The sequence below is a fragment of the Onychostruthus taczanowskii genome, unplaced genomic scaffold, assembly GCF_017590055.1.
Source record: "Onychostruthus taczanowskii isolate IOZ18803 unplaced genomic scaffold, ASM1759005v1 scaffold35, whole genome shotgun sequence".
Classification (NCBI taxonomy): domain Eukaryota; kingdom Metazoa; phylum Chordata; class Aves; order Passeriformes; family Passeridae; genus Onychostruthus; species Onychostruthus taczanowskii.
The window spans coordinates 3,146,304-3,170,742 of record NW_024500905.1 but is presented as its reverse complement, the minus strand read 5'-3'; the positions used below and the strand labels follow the sequence as shown (position 1 = coordinate 3,170,742).

The 24,439-nt window shown below is 38.5% G+C and overlaps 1 protein-coding gene across 4 annotated transcripts in view; it reads left to right on the top strand.

Moving 5' to 3' along the window:
* Positions 1–4,402: 4,402 nt before the first annotated feature.
* FRS2 (fibroblast growth factor receptor substrate 2) overlaps positions 4,403–24,439 on the top strand; it is a 51,648-nt gene continuing 31,611 nt past the window's right edge. The window contains exons 1-3 of one of the 4 annotated variants that reach the window (XM_041411301.1): positions 4,403–4,531; positions 13,839–13,934; positions 14,820–14,873. The gene's annotated coding sequence lies outside the window, so the exon portion shown is untranslated. Of the gene's footprint in view, positions 4,532–4,882; positions 5,069–13,838; positions 13,935–14,819; positions 14,874–24,439 lie in introns of those variants that run through there. The other 3 variants (XM_041411300.1, XM_041411305.1, XM_041411304.1) reach the window with 3 other exon arrangements.

The window sequence follows — 24,439 nt, the reverse complement described above, 5'->3', positions numbered from 1 at the left end:
CACATTCCAGCAGTCATTTCAGGAAAAATTTCACATTGTGAATTAAAATGTCCAGCTGGAAGACACCTTTATTTACTATTGAATTTATACTTTCTTTTTCACTTTTAAGTGAAATCACATCTAATGACAATACTCAATGAAGCAGTAAACTACTAGTTTAAACTAGCTCAACCTTGCACTTCCTTCTGAAAAAAAACCCCCAAATATTAACTGTACTGTGGAGGTGTGCTTTCATAAGATGGGCAGGATCTGTCTATAAGTAGCTGCTGTATGGCCCTTACTGTATGCAGGGGGTTTGTTTGGTTGTGAAAACAAAAACTTTTCTTGATGTGATATACAAAGGGTTATTCTACTTACCATGCCACACGTGAGGGGACACAGAATGTGATGTGACTGGAGTTATTCCGTTCAGCTAGCACACCAAGCCCACCTTTATCCCTTTGTAAATTTTGTCCAGCTTCTGAAATGTTTTCATAGTCTGAATGTGTGGGTTTTAATTTTTAAAAAGAAGGGTTTGTTAGTATCAAATGGATTTTGGAAAGTGTGGGTCAGAATACAATTACTGTAGGTAGCAGAGAAAGTGCACAAGCTTCTGCACTGCATTTCAACCAGAAACCTGCTTCCACAGCAGTCATAAACCAAGAAAGAGTGTTTATAGTACAGCCCTCACCTATAGCTATGTTAGGTGGTGCCTACAGGAATGTCAAAGGCCTTCTGTATTACAAAATAAAGCAACTGCAAACTTCTGTGATTTGTCATGAGGCTGTTGCTATGATTTTATTTTTAAAATAACTTTTAAAAGAAACTGTATACTCTCCTATGTTTACTGCAAGAGTAGAAGTTATAGTTGAAACATTAAGGATCTGAGTCCATATTCATCTCCAAAAACACATCCAAGCTTTGTGCTGGTGTAGCCATATCTCATACTGGTCAGAAAAGACTTATCCTCAGAGACAGGATAAGACAAACTATACATGAAATGCAAAAGGTTCCAAAGTTCTTGAAAAAAAGAGATATAAGTCTCCACTTCATGGCTTTGAGAAGTTTGTTGCCATGAATCTCTGAACAGCATATGAAAAGAAACTGCAGAAACAGAAAGCAGAATCTGGCATTCTATTCCCCAAGAGTCCTGTTTTTGTCAGGTCCAGATATTAAGGAAGAATACAAAATAAATAAGAAAACAGTTTTAATCAGACTCAGTTAGGTTGGAAAAGACCTCTAAGATCACTGAGTCCAACCTGTAACCAATCACCACCATGTCAACCAGACCACGGCATGGAGGGCAGTCACTTCTTGAACTCCAGCACTGGTGACCCCACTACCTTCCCCGACCAGCCCGTTCCAATGGTTACCAACCCTTTCCATGAAGAAATTCCTGGTGTCCAACCTGAACCTCCCCTGGTGGAGCTTGAGGCCAATTCCTTTTGTCCTGCTGCCAGTTGCATGGGAAAAGAGGATGACCCCCACCTTACTACAGCCTCTTTTCATGTGGTGGTGGAGAACAATAAGGTCTCCCCTGAATCTCCTTTTTTCCAGGCTAAACAACCTCAGCCCCTTCAGCTGCCCCTCAAATGACTTACCCTCTAGACCACCGCCCAGCTCTGCTGCCCTTCTCTGGACACATTCCAGCACCTCAAGCCTGTCTTGCAGTGAGGGGCCCAGAACAGGCACACGACTTGAGGGGAGGCCTCATCAGTGCAGGGGAAAAATCTGTACGGGGGAAAAAAATCTGTTGTTAAAATGTGTGTGACTGGACTGTGCTCCTGCTTACAGAACTGAATACTGCCTAAATCAACACAGGCCAAGGGCAAAAGCACTTGATCTGCAGAGTCCAAATTTCATTATAAAAGGCACCAAAACATCTCAGGTATCATCTTGTAAGAATTCAGGATCTGCAACAAGAGTGGTCTATGAATCAACACGGAAATACTTTAGGACAGTACCATAAGAACTTCTGGAAATACAATTTATCACATATCTGATGCAGTTAAATTTATTCCCTCCTAAAATACTAAGAATCTTTCCAAAATACTTGTATGTCCTAATTTTTAAATTCTGTTGCCTCAGAAAAGCCATTCATTTAGCACTCCCTGTAGTGGCTGTATAATACCATATAAAGAAATGCTGAAGCAAACAATTTGAAAAGTTTAGTTACCAAATAATAATTTTACAAATTTTATCTACGGATGAAATATTTATGGAAAAGCTTTAAATATAGTAACAACAACTAATTTTTAAAAAGAGAGAATGTGAGCTACAGTGAAACAACACAGAAGGCTTTTGACTTCAAAGCTGACATAAAGAAAGTTCAGCAAGATCTAACAGAAATGAAGGTGCCATTAAAGCAATAAAAATTCATAATTTACAAAAGTCTGTAAGCAGCTGTGTAATCTTTGAAAGACTTGTAATTGGACAGAGCTGCAGTAATCTCATTTTGGGATGACAGAAATTATTCTAGATAGCAGCAGCAGCAAATATGCCATGGATCCAAAACATCTATGTGTTTTTGGATGAGAAGGAGCAACAACAGGACAGAAATTCCCACCAGGAATTTCACAATTGCAACACAGCAAGGTCTCAAGAAGCAAGAAAATGCCCTGGAGAAGGATCTATAACAGCCACAAAGTGCAGCTCCAGTATCTAAATATTGAATTGGTCTGTCAGTAAATCTGAGTGAGCTGGGTCAGGTAACGCTCATAAACAGTAAGGATGACCAATTTCACACATGAACAAACACAGCACTTCACCTTTGACGAAGGTGTTGAACATGACTGTCAAAGAGACACTGTACTATCCTAATTTAATACAAATCCTGACACAATTTAAGTGCAGCCATTTAAATGAACGCGAAGGTGTGATGAAGGCTAGAGGGAGGAGAAAATAAATAAACGACCCAGAAGAAGAGACATGTCAAAACTTTGTTCCTTGCTCATCCAGACACTGCTGAAAAGACTAGGGAAAAAATTGCAAGGCATAACACTTAGTTGAATGTGCACACACAGATCGGGATCAACAACTGCATCTGAACAGACTTTAAGGCAAGTTCTGTGACTGGAAGGTCACAAGGACTCCTGCAGATGTTTAAGAACAGCCTATTGCTTTGTAGCCCATTGGTATATTATGTTTATGGCATATGAGTGCATACCGTATGTTAGATGACGGTGTTTGCTACATGACTTCACCTATTACATGACTTCACCTATTACATTCCTACAGGCATAGGAAAATCCCATTTGCTCTGCTTTATCCATCTAGTCCTCTGGGTCCTGACTCACATGCACAGGAGCCAACAGCTGTGGTGGTACAAATGCTAAACCACAGTTGTGCTCTCTCCACCCCTTTCTTTCCAGGTATTATGTGTACTATAACACCTTTCTAGCATGTCCATCTGAAGAAAATTTCTGCATGTACTTCAGCTTTTTCAGCTCTCATATAACCTACAGATTAAATGAATCTTAGGATAGTGGAGTACTGTGATCCATTTACTTTCAACATTTCTGCTACAAAGCAGTAACTGTCCAGGGAAGGGAAGAAAGTGAGCAACTGTGAGAACAACATTTTCTCATCATGAGCTGCCTGAAATAGTCAAAAGAGGAGGTGCACAACTCCTGAGAAAGTCAGAGACATAGACAGACCTGGTCTGTGGTGCAAGGCATTGTTTGGTGAAGAGTTCAGAAGTTCGATTACAGCCAAAGGAGGTGCATAGCCTGAAGAGACAAAGCTGAATTTTATGCAGGCTGCTCAGAGTGAGCAGTGTGTTTCTGTGTATGTTGGGGCAAAACCTACACATTCAAGATTCATTGTAGATCACAGTGTCTTCTGGTCCAGGACCTGTCACACGTATCGGTCTGTAAAGAGGGAAGAGACACGGCGACATGGAGGTAGCGAGAGCAAGATCCAACGTGTGGGTTTTTTCCACTGGCTAACAGGAGTGTTAAGCGTTTCCACAAACCTGCACAGGTGTGGCACCTCCTCTGGTTCTTGTTTCCCGCATCAGTTGTGCTGTATCTTTGTTTGTAATGTGCACAGCGCCAGCCTTTGCATTCAGTCCCGCGTAGTGCAACCCTACTAACACAGCCCAGCTCCCACAGCTGTGGGTGAGGAGTCACCGCGGCAGCGCCCAAAGTAACAGCGAGACACCGAGTGCTACAACAGCCAGCGCAAACCGAGCCAATTCTTCCCAGAGCTGTGCGTGCAGTTACAGCTTTAATTTTTTTTTTTTTTTAACCTGAGGAACCAGTAAGACACGCTTCGCGGCCCCCTGCCCCCCCGGCGGCCCCCGCGCCGCTCCCGGCGCAGCCCCGCGGCCGCCCGGGACCCCCGCCCCGCCCGCCCCGCGGCTCCCCGGGCGCTGCCCCGGAAGGCGATCGTGCCGCGCTCCGGAAGCGGAGCCGGGCAGGGTCCGGCCCAGAGCGCGTCCCTGTCGCTGCCGCGGTCGGAGGCGCAGCTGTGCCCCGGCCCGACGCGGGGCCGCCGTCTCGCCCGTCACAGGCGGCCCGGCGCGGCGGCCAGCGCGGGGCTCATGGCCCAGGTGGGTGCTGGTCCTCGCCCCCTCCCCCGACTCCTTCCCGCGGGGTGCCTGGCCGGCTCCGCTGCCGCCCCCTCCCAGTGGAGCCCCCCGGGCCCCGGAGCAGCCTCTTGTCTGGCTTCCTCCCCGGGAGCCGGGCTGGGACGTGCCCCGCGGTAGGACCCGCTTCTCCTTCCGCGCGGGTCCGGACGCGGGAGCTCGGTGGCGGCTGGGCCCCCGCGGGCACGGAGGGCTCCGGCCCGGGGCTGCTTCTGGGCCGGGAAGGCCGGGCACGGAGGGGGATCGCTGCCTTACTCTGGGGCTGGGGCGGGAGCGGGGGTGGACGACCGGAGTGCGAGTTTAGAAACAAAAGACGAGGCGATAAATTGTCCCTGCTGTGGCTGTGTTGGAGGCAGGTCTGGCGCGGGGAGCGGTCCCGGCTGCCTGACCGCCTCCTTGTTGCTCGGCGTGTCTGATGGTTGTGTCTCATCTCGTGCCACCTGTCAAGCCCTCGCACCTTCCTCCAGGTCAGCTGTGTCCGTCACATGCCTGCCAGGACAAGTACGTTTGCTGTTCCACGTCTGTGAGCAAACCCGGGGGGCGTCCGAGGTGCGAACCCCGAGAGTCATGGAGAGCTCTGTCGGGTCGGTGGGGTGGGAGCCGCGCACAGAGCCTGCCAGGGGAGGGGGCCCCGCGGCCCTTGCAGGGGGTGCTGTGCATATGAATGAAAGCGATACCGAGCTCGCTTCCTCGTCATTTTAAACTGCCCTTCCTGTGACATAGCGCTGCACGTAAATGCAGCAAGGATAGATCTGGAGACACACAGACATCAAAAAGTGTCTCAGCACTGATTTGGCTTGAGTGCTCATCTAAACTTGAAATTTGGAAAGAAAAACGCATGGCTTTTTATCTTACAGGTCACTACATCTTGCTCAAAGTCATTGCATAAGATGCAATAATCATAATTAGAAATCACTAGGGATGTTGTTGGATTGTGAGTTGAAAGTAATGCTATTATTGCAATGAAGAAATAATATAGAAATCAAGATAGATTTTAGTAATTTTTTTTAAAAAACTGCCAACTGTGCTTCGATACTAATATATTTAATAAGCATTTTATTTGTGACTTTTAAATATTTCTGGATTTTTCTTTTTAACTTTAAGGCCTAGTGACAAAATGATGTTTAGTGTAATGAGCAAAAAGAGTTCTCTGAGTAAATCTTTAATGGTGTTAACATTAGCAGTAATTTCATATCATGAACCTGTCATTTAATCTGTTCTGCTAATTCTACAGTGTATTTGTATTTAGTAAAATGAAAAACTAATTTTTAAAGACTTATTGCTCTGTTAAAAGTGGCTTGGTATTAAGATATACGGGTTCAGATCCAATAAGCATTCTGTTTTTTTTTGTTGAAATCAGCAGAACTGCCAGGGAAATTCATTGTGTTTTCCTTTGTTAGCAAGTGCATTTGAACAGCACAAAAAACCTGTATCAGTATAAATCACCAGTTCAGGTCCAAGTACTGATAAAGGGAATGTAATTAAGAACCTTATTCCTTGACAGAGAGTCCCTGAGTTTATTTACTTCCATGCCAAGAATGCTTTGAAAATGCTTGTTGAAACAGTGTGCCAGCGGTTGTATGAATACATAAATAGCTTTTCAGGGTTTTGCTCACTTTCCAGTTCAGTGTCTTCTCTCAAGAGTTGATGGTGAATTGTAGTAAAAATGAACTGTTCTTATTTCTCTAAAATTTTTACAGGCAGAGTACTTTGGAACACTTTTCTATCATACAAGAAATTTATGTTAAAGACAAGATCAGTTATCTTATAAAATGCTGCTATAGGCAGGTGGTGGTCTGTAGAAGAATCTAGCTTTCTAAGAGAGTTTCATTAATTGGAAAAATACAATGTATGGCACTTGGGAGGACTGGTTTTCAGGAAAAAGCATCTGATTCTGCACTTCAGTTCTTGCACTGTAATGGTGCTAGGTCTTAACTTTTGAGTTTATATGATTATATTTTCTTGTTAACTGGATGAACATAAACATACATTTACTTTGCATAGAAATAGTTTCTGCTAAATGTAACAATTCAGTTATAAATCCCATTGTTTATAAGCTAAAAAGATTGTTGCTAACAGTCTGTATTCCTACTTACGATGCTTTGTTGTTCAAAAGGTAGCTTGAAAGTAGCTGCATGTTTATTAGGTGTCTGATTATGACCTCATTGAAATTGATTTTGTTCATTTCTGTGATCACTGGGACTTGTAGTTTAAGCAAAACTACTTTTTGAATAATGGATGAAATTCACTTCTGAGTAGAGAGGTTTGTTAGATGGTTTTAATTACCAGAACCATTTAAATTCCTTGAAAGTACTAAATTGTGGTTAAGATAATACTTAACATGACTGCAATTGTTTTTTGCCATGTTTTGTATGTTCTTCTTATGCAAATATCTGAGGTCACTTAATCAGTGATGTTTAAAACAATTATCTGGTAAAATTATCATTAAGTTCAAGAAACTAAATCTCCCTCTTTTTTGTATTGAATATGAAGGGTAAAAGTGGTTAATGTAGTGAACTGGCCTCACTTATTGCTTCTTGTGCCCAAGTAGACTATGGCTGCTTAGGCTCCTGCAAAGTTTGGAATAACGTTTAATCTTAGGAAAAAAAATGATTGAAATAGTCACATTCAGCTGTGCAGGCAAGTTGAAATTTAAAATGTGGTGGTGTCTGAGTGTTTCCACAGCATTCGAAGCTGATAAAAATTGGACCTCCCACTTTCCCAGCTCCTTCCTTCTCTTCCTTCCTTGTGCTGGTAAGGATTGCACTGGGAACTGGTACACGAACCTGTACTGGCTGAAAATTAGCTACTTTTTTTTTTTCTTGGTAGAATTATTTTTCAGTTGACTTGGCACCCTGACCCGACTGACCCGGCAGTTGCACAGCTGTCAGCGGCTGTGTGAGCGGAGGAGTGGGATCCCAGAGAGGAAGGGCAGGAGTGGCACACCGCAGGCCCCGAGCTGTGGTGCACACACATCTGTTGGTGTTGCAGGACTCCAGCCTTCAACCTACTACTGCTGCTTTGCGTTGGCACACAGCTGGCACAGACCAGCTCCACCATTGAAAAACATGGTCCTGTTTGCTTCCACCTTGCCCTGCTGCTTCCTCCTTTGTGCAGGAAATGCATCTATGTTATGTGGTGGGCTGGGCTGAGGATTGAACTAACCTGGGGGAGGGGCAGGCAAGGAAGGGTTCTCTTGGAGCTGGATCAGTTTGCTGCACAAACATTTGTGCTGGCGCAGAGATGGGGATGGAAGCAAGCAGTAAGGGGAGCAGGGTGTGTCTGTTTCTTTTGGTGACAGTGACACATGATGCCAGTTTAAAGTATATTTGATACTGGCCTAATTCTGTGAAATTAAGACGGTATAGCATTTAGGGTTTCAAGACATCATTTGGTTATGGTCCCTGGGAATATTTACATTTAAGACCCCTTAAAACAGGGTAGTATGTGTCTGATTTTGTGCTTTGAAGGAATCTGGCCTTTTGTATAGTAACTAATTAAAAAAAAAATATTTGGTACTTATTGTTTCATATAACTGATGTTCATCAAATTACTGCACAAATGAATTTGTTTGGCATGTATATTGATTTTTTAAATTTAAAAGACTTAAATAAGGAAAGTTAGTGATCAGTGTGTCCACTAAGAAAATGGCAGCTTATTTTGCAGTAACAAGTAGCTAAAGAGACAGAACAAATCTATGAAGATTATGAGGCTGATGTAAGGTACGCATTGTAACTTCACACAGATGCTGGGGAGGCAGTCTGTGACTTCTCTTCCTAAGTAACTGTAGTAGTTAGTGGTTTTCAAAATCTGTCTTATTCAGCCTATCGTAGAGGTTGTAGTTAATGTTTCAGGATATGGGTAGGCACTGATTTTTATTTTTTTTTTCCTCCCCTAATATCTGTGAAAATTACGGAGTGTCCCACATCCATTTGTCTCTCCTTCTCTGCTATGGATTACCATGCGTAATAATCCTTTCCACCAGAGAATCCATATGCAGTGTTACATGCTTTAGGCATAATCAGCCATTAAGTGGACAGTATTAGCTCAGCCTGCTTTCACTGGTCAGTTACCTTGATTTATTTTTCCCATAGTGGATAAGTGTGCTCTTATATGATTCACTCTGGTGCAAGTCTGTAGGGGTGGTAGTCTCTCCTTGCTCAGCGGTGATGAGTAACTGAGCAGTAGGTGCTGCTGGAAGAGATGACCTATCTGCAGCTCTTAAGTAACATTTTCTGTAAAAATGTAGTGGGTTTTATTTTTGTCTGCTACTGTTTTTTCATCAAAACGATTTTGAGGAATTGTTGGCTGAAAACTGCTGTTCAGAGGTGTGTAATTTCATGTAGGGCATGCAGATGGTTTTTTGGTTGTGTATGAGTTGTAGAACGGCAGTTGTAATAGACCTTCAGTTTTCTGTTCTTAAACATCGTCTTTTGTTGTTGGCCCTTCTGTGTAATCAGTGCTAGATGTGACGATTCTTTTTAAACTTGAACTGGAGATAAACAGGTGTGTGGTGCTTTCTCATACAGGTATGTGTGCGTACAAATGTCTGAGTACGTATGTCATGTATTCTCCAACTACAGTGTACTTTTCAAAGCTTCATCTTCACTGCATCTGGCAGGATGGCAACAATCATGATGGTGAATTAAGCTCACTCTTTATTGAGTTCCCTCTTCCTGCAACCATGGGATTCTCCACAATTTCAGTTTTCCCCTCAAGCTTCAAATGACAACAGAAATAATTACCTCTTGGCTTAAATAAAAAGAACTAATAACTTATTTCTGATGTTTATACAATAAAAATTCATGATTATTGCATGCTTGTGACTGACTATATGCATTCTTTTCTAATTAGTGGAAATGGCATTGTGATTACTGAATGTTTCCTTCTCATGTCTTAGAGTAATTTCATGTTTTATTTTGTTCTTTTGCTAAAATGCTTTTACGTCCATATGCGGAGTAGTGAGATGAGAAGCTCCTTGTCACAGGAGTGATATGCAATCTGGCACTGACTTCTCAGGCAGTCCAGGGTAATCCCTGAACTTTTTGCTTGAATCTCAGTCAACAAAGTCATACTAATATCTGTGTTAGGCGGTGTGTTCCTCTCAGATACTGCAAATCTAAAATCCTTGTGTTGCATGGCATTGCAATCATACCTGACCATGCTGGATGGCCTTTATTTACTTCAACTTCTAGAATCAGCCAGTTACTAGATCCGGTTTTTTCTTCTCACAGAACTGGGACTCTTTTTGTTTATTTTTATTTTGTTATTGTTTGGTTTTGTGTTCTTGGGTTTTTTTTTTGTTTTTTTTTTTAAATGAAATAGTTGTTTAGGTTCTGTTTCGGGTGTAGATAGAAACATCTCTGTGTTGGTACATTTTTGGACCAGGATTTAAAAACTACCCCAAATACAGGTTTTAAACTTATGAAAAAGATGCTCAAGGATATCTTGCTATTCAGCTGTTTCTTGTACTTGTGTTTGTTACTTTTCTGTTGAGAAAAATCTAGTTCAAAAATACCGTATTAATTGTCTGTGCTTGTAGCAAATGTGAAGTACTGTGGGCAGTTGGCATATCTGAGATAGTGATAGTTTTCCTGTATGTGTGCCCAAGTCAGGATAGACTAGAGCCCCGTGTTGTCAGTCTGAAGAACTGACTCTTTGCTTGGCTTTTCTTCACGGTGGTTTTGGTCCTGGCAGGGTTGAGGTGCTGCCGCTGTCATTCACACAGTGGTGATGGTTACTGTAAGCCCCTGATCCGAACTGGGTGCTGCTGACTCAATGGTGAAAAGTTGCTTTAATTTCCTGCCTTTCGAAGGGTAAAATAAACTCTCTATCCCATATACCCAGATTCCTGTGTTTTTAATGCAAGATACAGATCTTTGATCTCTCATGGGAGCTGCAGTTTAAAATAGTGTGTTGATATTTTCACTGCTCTCCTGTCACTACTGCCAAAGAAGTTAAACTGCATACTCGTTTGTATCTGCTGGGATTGCACACCTTGACACAGATGGAGCATTTGTCTTTCCTGAAGATTTTCTTCCATGCTTTGCTCAGGGATATTACCTTCATGTGTGATAGTATGACACCTGGCACAATATGCAGGTGGGGACATTTCATTCTTACCATTATTTATTGGGCAAATGTGATTGCAGTAATACTGCTTGCTGAGAATCATAAAATACCATGATTTGGAAGAGACCCAATTGTGTAAATGTTGGAAAGATATTCATCAGCACAGTACTAGATGAATTTCTGAGATGAAATGTCTATATTTCATTACTTGCAAGATGTTTGACAGGGTGGAGAGTTGACTGATTTTGCCATGCCTTAGGATAGTGAGACATTTTTCCCTAATGGAGATGTTGAAGCAGTTGCTTTAAAGAGAGAACTCTCACTGTTTCCTTTTTTTCTCCTGCAGAAATGCAGACTTCAGTTTGTATTTAAACTTGAAGTGAGAAATGAATGATCCAGTGCTGTGTTCAGTCTTGGTAGCAATGTATCAATCTTATGCTGAGCTTGTCTGAACTGACTAGCTTTTTGCTTGGCAGCATGGCAGAGCAAAACTGAGTTGACTATGCAGCAGTTATCCTTCAGACATGGCTACATTTTTCAGTCTGTTTATGAGTATCAACAAACACTTTGTGCATACTTTTGCCATGCATTGAATGCTTCTATTTTCCTTTAATTTAGCTGAAAACTAGTAATGGAATTCCTGAGGTTTTGAATGGAATAGCTCTTGGCAAGCCTAGGGTTTTGAAACCCAAGGCAAATTAAGATACCAAGCCAACACAGGGAGGGCTACTTCTTCGGGGAAGTATGTTAAGATTCTTCTGACATCTTAGCTTTTGTTGTAGGGCTTGTTATTTTCTTTTTTTTTTTTTTTAATATCTTTGAATTTCTCCTTTAAAGCACAGTTGTTGTTTTTCTTTTAAGAAAATCTTATTGAAACATAAGGGGACCTTTTTTCCCTCTTGATGTCACTCAACACGTTTAGTCTTTTCAGGCAACCATTACAAGTAGAGGGTATTAGACTATTTTGTAGCTGTCTGTATTTTTCAGTAACTCCCACACTGATTGAAACATGTAGTTAGAGCACAAATTTTAGTTTAAATAAAAGAAAGTCTTGCTTTTAAATCACCACAAAAATTGTAATTGAAGGTAGTTGCCGTTGTGCATCTGTCAGGTGGTACAACAACACAATTAAAAATTATTTATATTTTCAAAGTGTTGTTGGGCTTTTTGTAAAACACATAACTAAGCTGTTTTAGGTTTGTGGGAATGAGAGGACGTATGATGTAGGGAAACTTGCCTGGCTGTCACAGCCTTGACCCTGTGCTGCCTTTGTGGTGCTGCTTGCTGCAAGCATCTTGCCACTTCTGTACCCTCTTCCCGCTGCCCCCAAAGCGTGCAACGTTTGTAGAAATCTCTGCATCTCCTATATTTAGGTTGCTGTAAACTTTGTAGAGTTTGATGGCTCTTTCTGTGTCTTCATTCAGTCCTTAATTTCATGTAAGTGTTTTCAATCATTATAAATATTTTGAGTGTTTCAGAGCTCTTTATGTTCTCCTTTAAACTTAACTCATTTGCCTGCCGTTTGCAGTGTGCTGACAGTGTAGTAATCCTCCCTCACGCAGGGAGGGCACTTGTTTGGGAATAGCCCTTTCTTCTTCTCCTTGACTCCACAGTCATGTTTTATTAATATACTCCTTCCTTGTCCAAATAACATTTTCAAGACCACATTTTCTTTTTCTGTCTTTGCAAATGAAGTTTCTGTATCTGCCATCTGGAGTACTTCAAGTACCTTCTCCCTCTGCTGATATTCCTGTCTCTGCAATCTGTTCAAAATACAGCTGCTACCATTTTTCAGTAGTCTGTTACTTTCCTCATCTAGCTAAAGCTCACTTACTGTCTTTGAATTCAAAGACCCATGTCTTATATTTCTGCATCGTAGTCTTTTTCCTTGCTACTTTTGGCACTTGAATCTTTTTAATTCTGTTCCCTCACGTCTGTCCCCTGTCCCCTCAGGACCTCTCCTCTGCCCCCCCAATGTCTTTACGCGTGTTTCATGTCATATACTTTGATTTACAAAACTTCTGAGATGTTATATATCTTAATATTATTACAAGAGAAAATGACTGCACCTCTGACCTTTCTTCTTGGATATTAGAATTTCCTGTTGTCTCTTTGCTTATACAGATAAACAACATTTTAAACTATGTAAGGGGACAGGGATACATGTTACCTGTAGATCTTTTCTTATAGGTGCTCAGGAAATGTATATTGATGTATGTTTTTTAAATCTGATTTATTTGTCCATTGATTTTACTTTGGAATAAGGTGCACCAGTAGCATGCTTTAAAATCTGTTGTGTGAATAAATACAATGTCATATTTTGTGGACATTCAGTGTCATATGTGATTTCAGTTAGTAAATATTGTTTTCTGCACTTTGCAGGTTTCTTTGGTGAGGCAGATGTAAAAAGCTTTTATTGAAATAATACAAGAACTGAATTAAACTGGCAATCAGAGCAGTATTAAGTGCTATGTCATTTACTTGATTTAATATAGAGCTAATGCTAATATTAACAGAGGTAATACTTTTTTTTTTTTGTTATTATTAAGGAAAGCCAAGTCACTCTTAAATATTTTTTTCATGTTTCATGAAGCTTTGGTCCCAAGGTTTCTGTGGCTTGTGTTTTGCATTTTGTTTGTGATTTTTTGGGGGTTTTCTTTGGAGAAGGGTAAACTTCTGTGGCTACTTGTAATTTGAGGCTTTTTGGCTGGTAATATAATGAAAAAGTAAACTAGTTATAATAGATGAAATAATAAATTTTAATGCAGAGCTTGCTGTATGTGTCTTAGAAATATTTTAGGATAGTACAGTTAAATCGTTGTGAATCTCTTCTGTGTCATGGCAGCTGCCTTATGTTTTGTTCTCTTAAGATCTGCTGAGTAGGCTTTCATAGCTCAAAATAGAGAATGTAGTGTATGTGTTGCTCATCAATTTGTATTGCCAAAATGTAAAAGGACTAGGGCAGTGGTAGTTAGTGTTAATTCTCTCAGGTTAATACTAAAGTAAGCTGGATATTTCCTGTCAGACTATACAGTATTTGTGCAGCCAGACTGGACAAAGTCTTAAATTCTTAATTATTTGTCCCCTACTTTAGGCTACAAAAAACATTTAATTGGCAAATATTCAGATGTCAGTATGAATTTGAATGCTTGCCTTCTTAACTCTCTGATAGCCATCTCTTTCTTCGTTTGCTGTACAGGTTTTAGGTGATGGTATTCAGTTCCTGAGACAGCTTCCACTGTGCTTGCAGCTTTGCTAGGAAGGATGCCATGATGTTAATTTTTGCTGTTAAAAGGTATTTAGTTAAGTCTTTTTAGATCTTAAAAAGAACAAACAAGCTAATATTAAATCCAGTCCAATAATTGTTCCCTAAGTTTGAGCTTTGTGGTATTTATTACTTATATAATATATATAATATATAACATATACATATATACATACATATATATAAATACAATACTTATATACAATACTTAGATATAATATATAATAATACTTATATACTTATTTCTTACTTCTATAATAAGTATTATATTAACAATATTGTTGTCCCTGTAGAGAAATTCTGAGTAATAATATGCCAATTGGTCAGTCCTGCTACTCCATTCCTAAAAATTGCTGGAGTAGAAAAGAATGTATAGAGGAAATTGAAAAGAGAAGGTGCCACATAGACCTCAGACAAGCTATTTTATTTTTTTGTGTTTTCTTTCCTCTTCCTTTTTTTTTTTCAGTAGAGAGGTGAACCTTTCTTGTGCAATACTTATATTCTCCCTCCCTAAGTTCCAGAGCTTTTTCTGATAACAGAGCTTTGGAGAGCATTTCCAGCTTGTCCTGTGGCTCTTTAGTTCTAGAGCAATGTGTGTGTTGTCTCAGAGGTACAACATATACCAGAAACTTAGATAAGCTTCTAGTTTCTGTAGGGCTCTTTGGGTTTAAGTGTACATTATGACTCTTATTTTTAGATACTTATGGCCACTTAGGGTCTTGAAATATTTCTACTAGTAAAGTGCAACAAAGTGCCCTTCAAAATCTAAAGTTCAAGTTATTTGTCTTGGATTTTCTCTGCCTACAGTGTTGTGTTTATCATCTGACCTTCACAAATGTGTTTTCTTCTATAATGATTTTTGTCCCTAAGTGTCAGTACATTCACTTAATAAATATTTATTTCTTTCTGCTTTAGAGTTCATTATTCTCTGAAGTCCCTATTCACTAGTCGCATAGAGCACAACTTCACGTATGTCTGCTAAATTTAAATTTATTTCTCTTGAAGAATTTGTATTTCTTATTTCAGCTGTAGTATAGAATTCTATTTGTTAAATGGATGTAACTTACTAATTGTAAATGGTATAGTTTTAAAAAAGTTTCATATTAAAGTGAAAAGCAGTTTAACGTTGTCAGTAGTATCAAATTAAAACTACCTCTCTGAAGGTTTGATTGTGCCATTACCATATCAGTTTAGCTTTACTGGTTATAAGCTCTCCATAGGAAGGATTTTTTTTTTGAAGTTGGGGAATGATGTCTGAAGAGAAGAAACATGTTCAGCTGAGGCCTTGAGGACAGGCTAAAGTAGTTAATGATAAATGGTGTACTCTGGGGAAAGCTCCAAATAAATGATTAAATGTTGACTACCAGGAGATGAAATCAGTTGTTATGAGACATGTCAGCTCTTGCATTGATGACTGGATGCAGTGGTACTATTTCACTGGTGCTAAAGTGAGCAGTGCATTAAGGAGGGTGCACTGGATTCTTATCAGTAGTGTCCTATCATGCTGTATTAGTGAGCTTTTAAAGTAGCTACACTTCAGGTTTACTCTGTATGAAATATTATTTATTGAGTGTGCTGTACCAGGGAAATGTACTTTCCATAATCACGACTTCAAACAAGGAAGTATCACAGAATACTTCTGATGATGGAATAATAAAGTCTTGCAGTGTTGAGCAGTAGAAGTGGTTTTTTTATGTACTCTTCAAACAGTAGATACTGTGGTCTGACAGCGATTTCTGAGAGATCTTGATGACATTCATTGCAAAGGCTTTCTATGATTTAATTCCAATACCAGAGTATTTAAGGGAGTCACATCACTGATTACCTTCCAGAGTGAATGAACTGTTTTGAAGTGGGTAGTTGTAGGAAATTTTGCAACTACATAGTGACAGGTAAAAATAATGTAAAACTAGAAAGAATAGGAAGTGTTGTCTTTGAAATACAAATCTAGAGTTGTGAATATAACGCAACTAAAATTGTAACCAAAAATGTTTGATGTTAAATTTTGTATGTTAAAAGCTATTTGCTGAGCTGCTGATAGGCTAATCCTAATAACAGAGTTTATTTAAACTTTTTTTGGGCTTCAAAACTGTATTTGTGAATATATTACTCCTAGGTTAGTGGTGAAAGTAAAACTATTGTTAAGTGGAAATTTGGCAAAAATCACAGAAATCTAGAAGCTCGATTTCATTTGGTCATTGCTAAATATTGTATAATTAGGAACCAGGGGCTTTGCCTTTTTTTTTTTTTAATATTTTAATAGAAACACTTTATTTCCAAGGCTTGAAAGTTTTGTACTGGTGCAGATGCACAGTGAGTAGATCATTCCCCCTTTCTCTAACTACATTTTGAATAGCATAGGCTTGAAAGTTTTGTACTGATGCAGATGCACAGTGAGTAGATCATTCCCCCTTTCTCTAACTACATTTTGAATTTGTTTGAATAGCACGTTTCTGCCCAGCAGCTGTGCATTTGGGTGAAGTGGTAACAGTTAAGCTGGATATCAGTAGGTTTGGGTTTTTAAGTCAGAAATGGTGGTGGCATATCTGGAGGCAGGTAGTGCACTTTTTTCTATAGTTTGTTTTGCAATCCTCTTGCACACGCATGATTAAACTACTTGTAAATGAGTTTACAGTATGACCTTATGGTATATTTTTGTTTGTTTGCTTTAAGAGGCCATGGTAAAAAGTTTAGCAGCTGATTTGTGAGTGGCTCAGTGTTTGTCTCCCGAATAAGACGGGGATTTTGGTGGGGGGCTGGCACCTAGTGAGTACAGTGAATTTATCGGCTGCCTTTTTGGTGATGGTGGTTGCTACTTCCCAGAACTACATTTTATTTATAAGAAAACTGTAAATGCTTCTCTGTGAAGCATGTGCATTTGTTAGACCTGTGACTAATGTAATGAATTGTGCTGGTGGATTTTGTGGTGCATTGCTGCTTTTCATATGGATTTTAAGCATTATTTATAAATCTGTTTTAGTACTTTTTTCAACTAACAAAGCTATTAGATGTGCTTCAGTTAAGGTCATATTTCACAATTGGTGGCGTAAGTCTATAGTAGTGACTTGGCAGAGAATTTAAACACTTAAAAATGTAATGAAACTTCTGATAAGTGTCCACTTTGGAAGATTCCCTAGGGAAACTCTCAAGTGAGTCATGTACAGTACCACACAAGTAGCAGACTGAGTTCTTAGAATCCTGTGATTGCTTCTGGTTCCTTAGGCTATCTGATGACCATCAAGGAAGCCTAGATTTGCTAGAGGTTAAAGAACTCGGCTTTTGCTTCAATACATAGTAAGCTACAAAAATGGCATTAACATACCCATACAAATTAGTCCTATCCAGTTTGGTCGTAGTTCAGTGAATATAATGGACAAAATGTATTGCCTCAGCAGTCAAATATTAATGCAATTTAGGTTGAATAACAGAAAAATTACACTGCTGGGTTTAATTTATTCAGGCTACTGCTGTGTGGGGTTGTTAGAAAGGGCAAAATTAACATGCTCATGGTCCTGTTTGAAGGTGTCGTAGGGCTGCCTGCAAAAGTCACTGCTGCAGTAGGAGAATTTATATCAGCCTGCAGCACTAGGCAGGTTTCAGAATTTGACAGCAACCCTCCTTGCATCATACTACAGGCTTTTACTTGCTGGCACAGCAGAAGCAAGGTATGAATATAATCTTGTTGTGGTTTTCTAACTGTTTCTTTTCCCTTCTACACTACATTTGCATCCCTCTCACTTGAGACGTTACAGGTGTATATAGGATGACTGAAGTAATGTAAATTAAAACTCCTTCTTGTTAAACAGTATTGACTTCCAACTAAACTGAACAGTTTTCTTCTGCTGTAGTTTAGGGGGTAATGTACAGAAATTGAGCTGCATATTCAGATAGTCAACATAAATGGGTTGGAATTTATGAAGGAGTGTAGAGATGTTAGTTTACTAATATTGAAAATGTTCAGAGTCAAGTAATTTACTTGGAGTTGTACAGTGGTATCAAAGCACATATGTTTACAAACACAATAATAATTCACTTCTTTTAATGATCAGCTATTAGAGGGAATACATCCAATTCAGATGTAGAACTGGACTTGTGAAAACTTGCAGTGTTTTGCACAGGTGAGCAGCCTGAAGGCTGGTGGGTTAAAACAGAGTTCTAGGAGCTGGGCAAGATAAGGTAAGGCAGTGAATCAGCACAGGGAATTGTATGGAAACTGATAAAGGAAGTGGACTTGAAATCAGTTATGAAGAAGCTTGATTTTTGGGAATTTTGTGTACTTGCTTTAATTTATCCTAATCTTGCCTGTTACATACACAATTTGAATTATGGTGTTTTACTGTCTTAACGTCAGCTAATTATCATGTTTCTTAGTTCTAAATTACTTTCAAAATCCCTGCAATATTTTTAGGCAGGGATAAGTGGCTTCCACTATGTTCAGAGGGGTTGCAATAAGTGGATAGTGTATCTGGGATTAAAGTACACTGTAAGTAGCATAATGATTATTTCAGGCTGCTTCTGTAACTGTATCTAAACTTCCATCAGTTCCTTTCTATTTCTGTTCTAGAAAATAATGTAACTTTTGCAGATTTTATAGTTGGGTTGCAGTTTCCGTAACATACTCTTGTTGACTGATTTCATTATTTATTGATGGTAATATGTTGCTCTGACAGAAACTTGTGTTTTGTTTGCTTGTACAGTGTTAGATGCACCATTTTAATTTGCTTTTGAATTTTTATATTAACTGAAAAGTACAGAGGGAAAGAATAGGAATCATGGTTTATCTTGGATATCCAAACTTGCTTTGGGACACTACTGCCAAAGGCAATTACTCTTAGTGATTATTATGTTTACGAAGTTGTTGTATTTTCTCAAACCACAGTTCTTGTAAAAGGATAATTAAGTTAAAGCTTGGGCTATTCTTTGCAGATTCTGTGCCAATGCCAAAATATTTTCAGACAATACGTAGTTATCGTTTCAAAGATATCCTTTTAACTTGAAAGTTAAAAGCCAAATAGTATAAGTTTTTAAACTGGTATTCAGTAAACTAGGACAGTAGTAAGTGTAAGGTGAAAGCAAATAATTTATCTTGCACTGTCATTAGAAATCAGATGTGAAATGTGAAAGCTTAAAGTTTCTTCTTGCTATGAATTAATTTTTCTCCTATTTATCTTTTGCAGATGGGTGGACAAAAATCTTTCAGTTTGTAGCTATGCTTGCTGAATACTTTAGTGATCAGGTTTTTATGACAAAGTTCTAAAGGTTTCATGCTGAGTGTTTATGTAAAGTATAATTTAAAAATATAATTTAAAAGCTGATATTCTCTTATACTGAGAAATGATGGGAATGACTTCCATTAATCAGCTGAAGCAGCTTAACTGTCAGGAGCTTAATCTTAACTTGTACACTTAAATGAGGTTTTGTGTTCTTATTTTAAACAAAATGCAAAATTAAGTGCACTTCTGTAAGAAAACAAAATCTGTACTGGCTAAATTGTCACTAATCCTGATTTTAAATATTTATGAATTTTTGAAGCTGTATTTGTGCAGAATTTTTGACACTTACACTGCAATGTAAATGGAAGTTAGAAATAGCACTGTTAGAAGCTGTAGAATACCAAGAAGCTGTGTGTATAAGTCTAGATTTAGTAAGCCATATCAATACAATTTATGATGTTGCAACTGAAATACTGTACCTTGTATGTATAAAACTCTTCCCAACTTTTAAGCAGATTTACACTTCGCACATAACTTTGCCTTTTTATGAACTTAGCTTTGCATAACTTATGTTAAAAGAAATCAGTTTCAGAGGCTACGGATTTATTCCTTTTCCCTTAGATTTTCTGTAGGGTTCTGTAGAAGTGATATACAGATTAATTTATTTTAGCAAATTCCGGTGGTATCATCTTAGATTATAATGAAGCTTTATTTTCATGAGGACTTTAGGATGGCTGAAGTGTAACCAGCTCTGAAAAAAGAAAGATCCGATTTCTCCTTAGGCATCATGGTCCAGCCTTCCTTTTGTTGGCACTGGTCACAGTGTGGTCATTTGGTCTGCAAGACCAGTGCAGTAGTTGGGATTGAAGCTTGTCTGCCTAACTAGAATATGGCCAGAGGAGGAAAGATCATGTCTTTCAGCTGCTGTCACCTTTAAATTAGCTGAGGGGAACACAAAATAGCATTCTGAGAAAGAAAAGCAGTTGATTTAATATGTCCCACCTCACAGTGACTTTTTAATTTACAAAAGGAAAGCTTCACACTTGATAAAAATCACTACTTGATAAAAATACAGCTATTTTCTATACATGTGAGGAAATGCTACACCCTTGTCAGAAACTGACTTTGTATTACCTCAGAAACATAGAATTGGCTTTGAAAGATATGGGTTTTGTTATTACCTCTTACTTCTTATTATGTCAATTCTAGTAGACATAACTGCTGTAGAGAAAATTACAAATTTTAAAAATAATTTGTTTTGGCATTTTTGGGCTTCAATGTCAACATATAACGAAGAACAAGTGGAGTAGGACACAAGTATGTAAATATTAGTATTGAGTCATTTGGACTTCCCTGTGATTTCATAACAGCAGTAAGAAATTAGTTTTTTTTTGTTTCAGGCAAGCAAGCAGAGGTTGGCCATGTAAAAATTTGTGGAGCAGTCCAACTTAATCTTTAGTGACTGTTATACAACTGTTTGCCAATATTCACTGTTTTGGCCTTTTTTTTTTTAAAGTTGTACAGTCATCTTAAGTTACTCCCTTTTCATAACTAAAATCAAACACTGTGGTTAAAGTACTTCTTGTAATGAAAATTATATTCAGTAGAATACAACTGAATTTTTTCTGTTTATGGATTTTTTTTACGTCCTTCTTCCTACCTCCCATTCATTCCTGTATCACATGTACTTAAATATGGCTTCTGGGACACATTTAATGTCATATGTGGGATTTTCTTTTTTTAAATATGAAAGAGAATATTTAAAAGAAACTCAAAACTTCTGGAAGTTTAGCTTTAATCTTGAGTATAAGGTCAAAAGAGCTTTCATAGTTTCAGCTGTTTGAAAGCTGTCTGGCGGTAATGTTCAAATCTTTGTCATAAAAGATGGCCCTTATTAACATGAGCTTATAGGAGTAAGAAAGGCACACTTTTCTTTTAACCTTTGTATATTTCCTTTTCATGTTATGTACTTGTTGCTACCTGCAAAGTAATTGGACTTTTTGGGTACATTCTGCCTAGATTAGTATTGTCCTTGGATATGCAGAATATATTAAAATGCAAAATTATTTGGGATTTCTCCTGACTTTTAAATTCAGAATGATTGAAATATTACTACGAAAAACTTAAACTTTTAATATTAACTTGTAGCTTTACTGACTGTGAGTGGTTATTAGACACAGCTGTTCACTTATTTTCTCTGTTCTTCCCAGAAACACCCTATCTATCCTGGTTGCATGAAAACACCAGAAACCCCAGGTTTCTGGGGTTGCAGTGAATCAGTAGGAACCTTGTGGTGTTAATTAGATGTTATTAACAACATCTGGCTTTGCTATTTGTACTCCTCTCTTTTTCTGGATAGACTAAATAAGCAAGACCACTTCAGTATTTTGAATTTGGAAGCATCAGTTTCTGGTAATTGAAGATGTGGCTTTTAAGGAATGACTTGGAAAATACTTTAAAGAACAAATTTAAGAGATGACTTGGAAAATACATTTAAATTTTAATTGCATCCTCTAATGGTTCATACTGTGTATGTATGTAAATTTTTATGGGAAAATGCAGAGTGTGATAGACGTGGCTGTGCTATTGTTAATTTGTCTGGTTGTTTTTAAGTGGTGGCTTGAGGGGACCATCTCTTAGTGCAAAGTGAAAATCTTTCTCTTAGTTCTTACAGATCTGGTGCAACTTTCTGGGGATCCATGCTGATATTTACAGGTAGGAGGATTTATCTAGCTAGCACAGGCAGCAGTAGCAGTAGTGAGATAGAGGCGCAGGCAGGCAGTTCGTGCCTTGAAGTTTATAGAAAGCTCAAAGAGGCTATTCCTTTTTATGAAGTGAAGACCAACAAGCTATTTCAGAGTTAGGAGAGCAAATACTGGACTTATGTATGGTGAGACCATATATAAAATCTGCCCTGCTTAAATTTAGTGACACTTGGTAACTGCGGGTTCTGGTGTGTAGTAAGGCTTTGGAAAAGAGAAACTACGTGCTCAGGGACTCTGCATCTGTATCACCATGCTGATGAGAACAAATGATAATGTCTTTCTGATAGTTTATTGTGTAGTTTGGATTGAAGATTGAACTTCTTGCTTTAGAGGCTGTTAACTGGAGTAATTCTGTGTATTTTGGGAGTAGGTAATTAATGGATATTTCAATACAAGTCATGATCAAAGTTTTTTCAACCAGTCAAGTATACTTGCCAGTGTGTTTCCAAAACATGCCTATATCCAAAATTGCAAGTTTGTTGGACCACTTGGGCAGATTGATGAGACAATTTTTGTGCATTTGGTAAAAACAAGTCCCCCTAAAGACTATTTATTCATTAAAGTTTTCACTGGTTATTTACAGTGTAATCCGTACTGATTAGGTCTCAACTGCCAGGCAGAAAGTTTTTTGAAATGTTTGATGAGTACATGTTCTCTTCACTCACCTTTTCTCTTTGCCACATAGACTTTATTTTATACAGCATTCAGATTGTAAGGGAAAGGTGAGACTTTGTAACAGGGCACCTCTTTTACCTTAGTATGTATGAGCAAAACTCTAAAAACGGTTACAGAAAATATTTTAAATACTTTATTAATATGTAACATTAAAATATTTAATATTTAGGACATGCTTGAGTTTCCTAAATATGGACCTTTGTACTTGGTAGTTGTATAATCGCCAAGAACACAGTTACTGTAAGAAAAGTAAGCTAATTGGTACAGCATGTCTTGAAAGTTTCTTTATTTCAAGGTCTTCCACCATTATGTTTTCTTTGTCTCTTGAACTATTGCAGATAAAGTTTTTAAAAAAAAAATAAAAGAGTGGATTTGTCATCACTGTGCGGACCGTAAATAAGGTGTTGCTGTAGTTTGTTAGGAAGCTTTGTTTAAGCCAAGTTTAGTGACAAACTGTACACTTTCCCTTTTAAAAGCCTGTACCATCAAATGTGTGTTTGATGTCTTCACGGTTTAGGGTTAGAAGGGTTATAAGCAGTACAATATCAGGTAATACCTCTGTAAGTGTAGAATTGCACATGAAACCCCCTCATAACTTGTACACAAATTAAGGATGAAGTACAAGGCATTTAAACTGTATTATAAGCATAACAGTGTTTTAGGATAGTTGAAATGAATCTTCTCATTGCCAGTTCTTGGATGCAGAGTATTTTCATTGCATGGGAACAGACAAAAGCAAGATAGCTGTGCCATAAAATGGGGATACCAGTTTAGATTGGTAGAGGTGTTCCTGCCAAGAGCTGATGCTGGACTTGAGAGTTTTTGTGTCTGTTACATGGTGTGTAATGATCACCTGCAATCACATCTCCTGTGACAGCTGCAGTATAAGTATTAGGGCAGGTATTACCAACTGTTTTTTAGAGTCTAAATGGGTAAGACAGGCATGCAAAACAAGAAAACTACATTATATAAGTGATTATAGATTGACAGCAATGGTGGTAGCACATTCCTGAATATGAGCTGAACAAAGAAAATGGAGGAAGAGGCAGATAACTGAGATGAGGTTTCCTGAGAGGAGTGGGTGCAAGGAATTGAGATGAGGACTGTAACAGAACAAAAAACTTCTCAACAACATAGGAAAGACCATCAGTGAGCTGTACAGAGATTCTTTCTGGTGTCCTGGAAACAAAAGGTCGTGGCCTTAGTTGCCTCTGGTCCTGCCACCTGACTCCATCTGATGCTGTCTCCACTGGACAGAATAACTGGCAGTGTGGTGATTATTACTGATCACCCTACTGATTTACTAAACCCCCCCCTAGGCTGGTGCAGAAGAGTCAGTTGTTATTTTCAGGGTGTTTGCCAGCAGAGGTGTATGTGGAGACGAAGTGCTATAGAAAAGACAGGAAAAAGTAGCTGAGGTAGACAGAAAAGGAACAAACACTATGTTCAGTAGTCACGTTTTATGAATCAGCTGTCAGATAAAAATCTTACCTGAACTATTTGCTGTTGTTAAAACCTCCTCTTGGAGAGTCCAGTGACATTTTCTCCTTTAATGAGTAGGTGAAAGTCATTCTAAAATATACCAGAGAAAGTAATTACAAAAGATTTACAGTACCAGTTACATTAATGAAACCTTAAAGTTTACATTTCAGACTTTGTAGCTTTGCTATGTAGCAAACATTGTCATTTTTCTATCCAAACATCTACATACTTTCAAAGTATTGGTGTTTATTGGTTTTATTTCCATGGTTCCATTTTTTAAGATCTTCAGTAATTCGGTCATTTATGTCAGTCTAGTATATCACATGGTTTTATGCTAGAATTTAGTTCTTGCCAGGAGTATATTTCAGCACAAAGTTCAAATGTAGTTTTTATTCTGAAA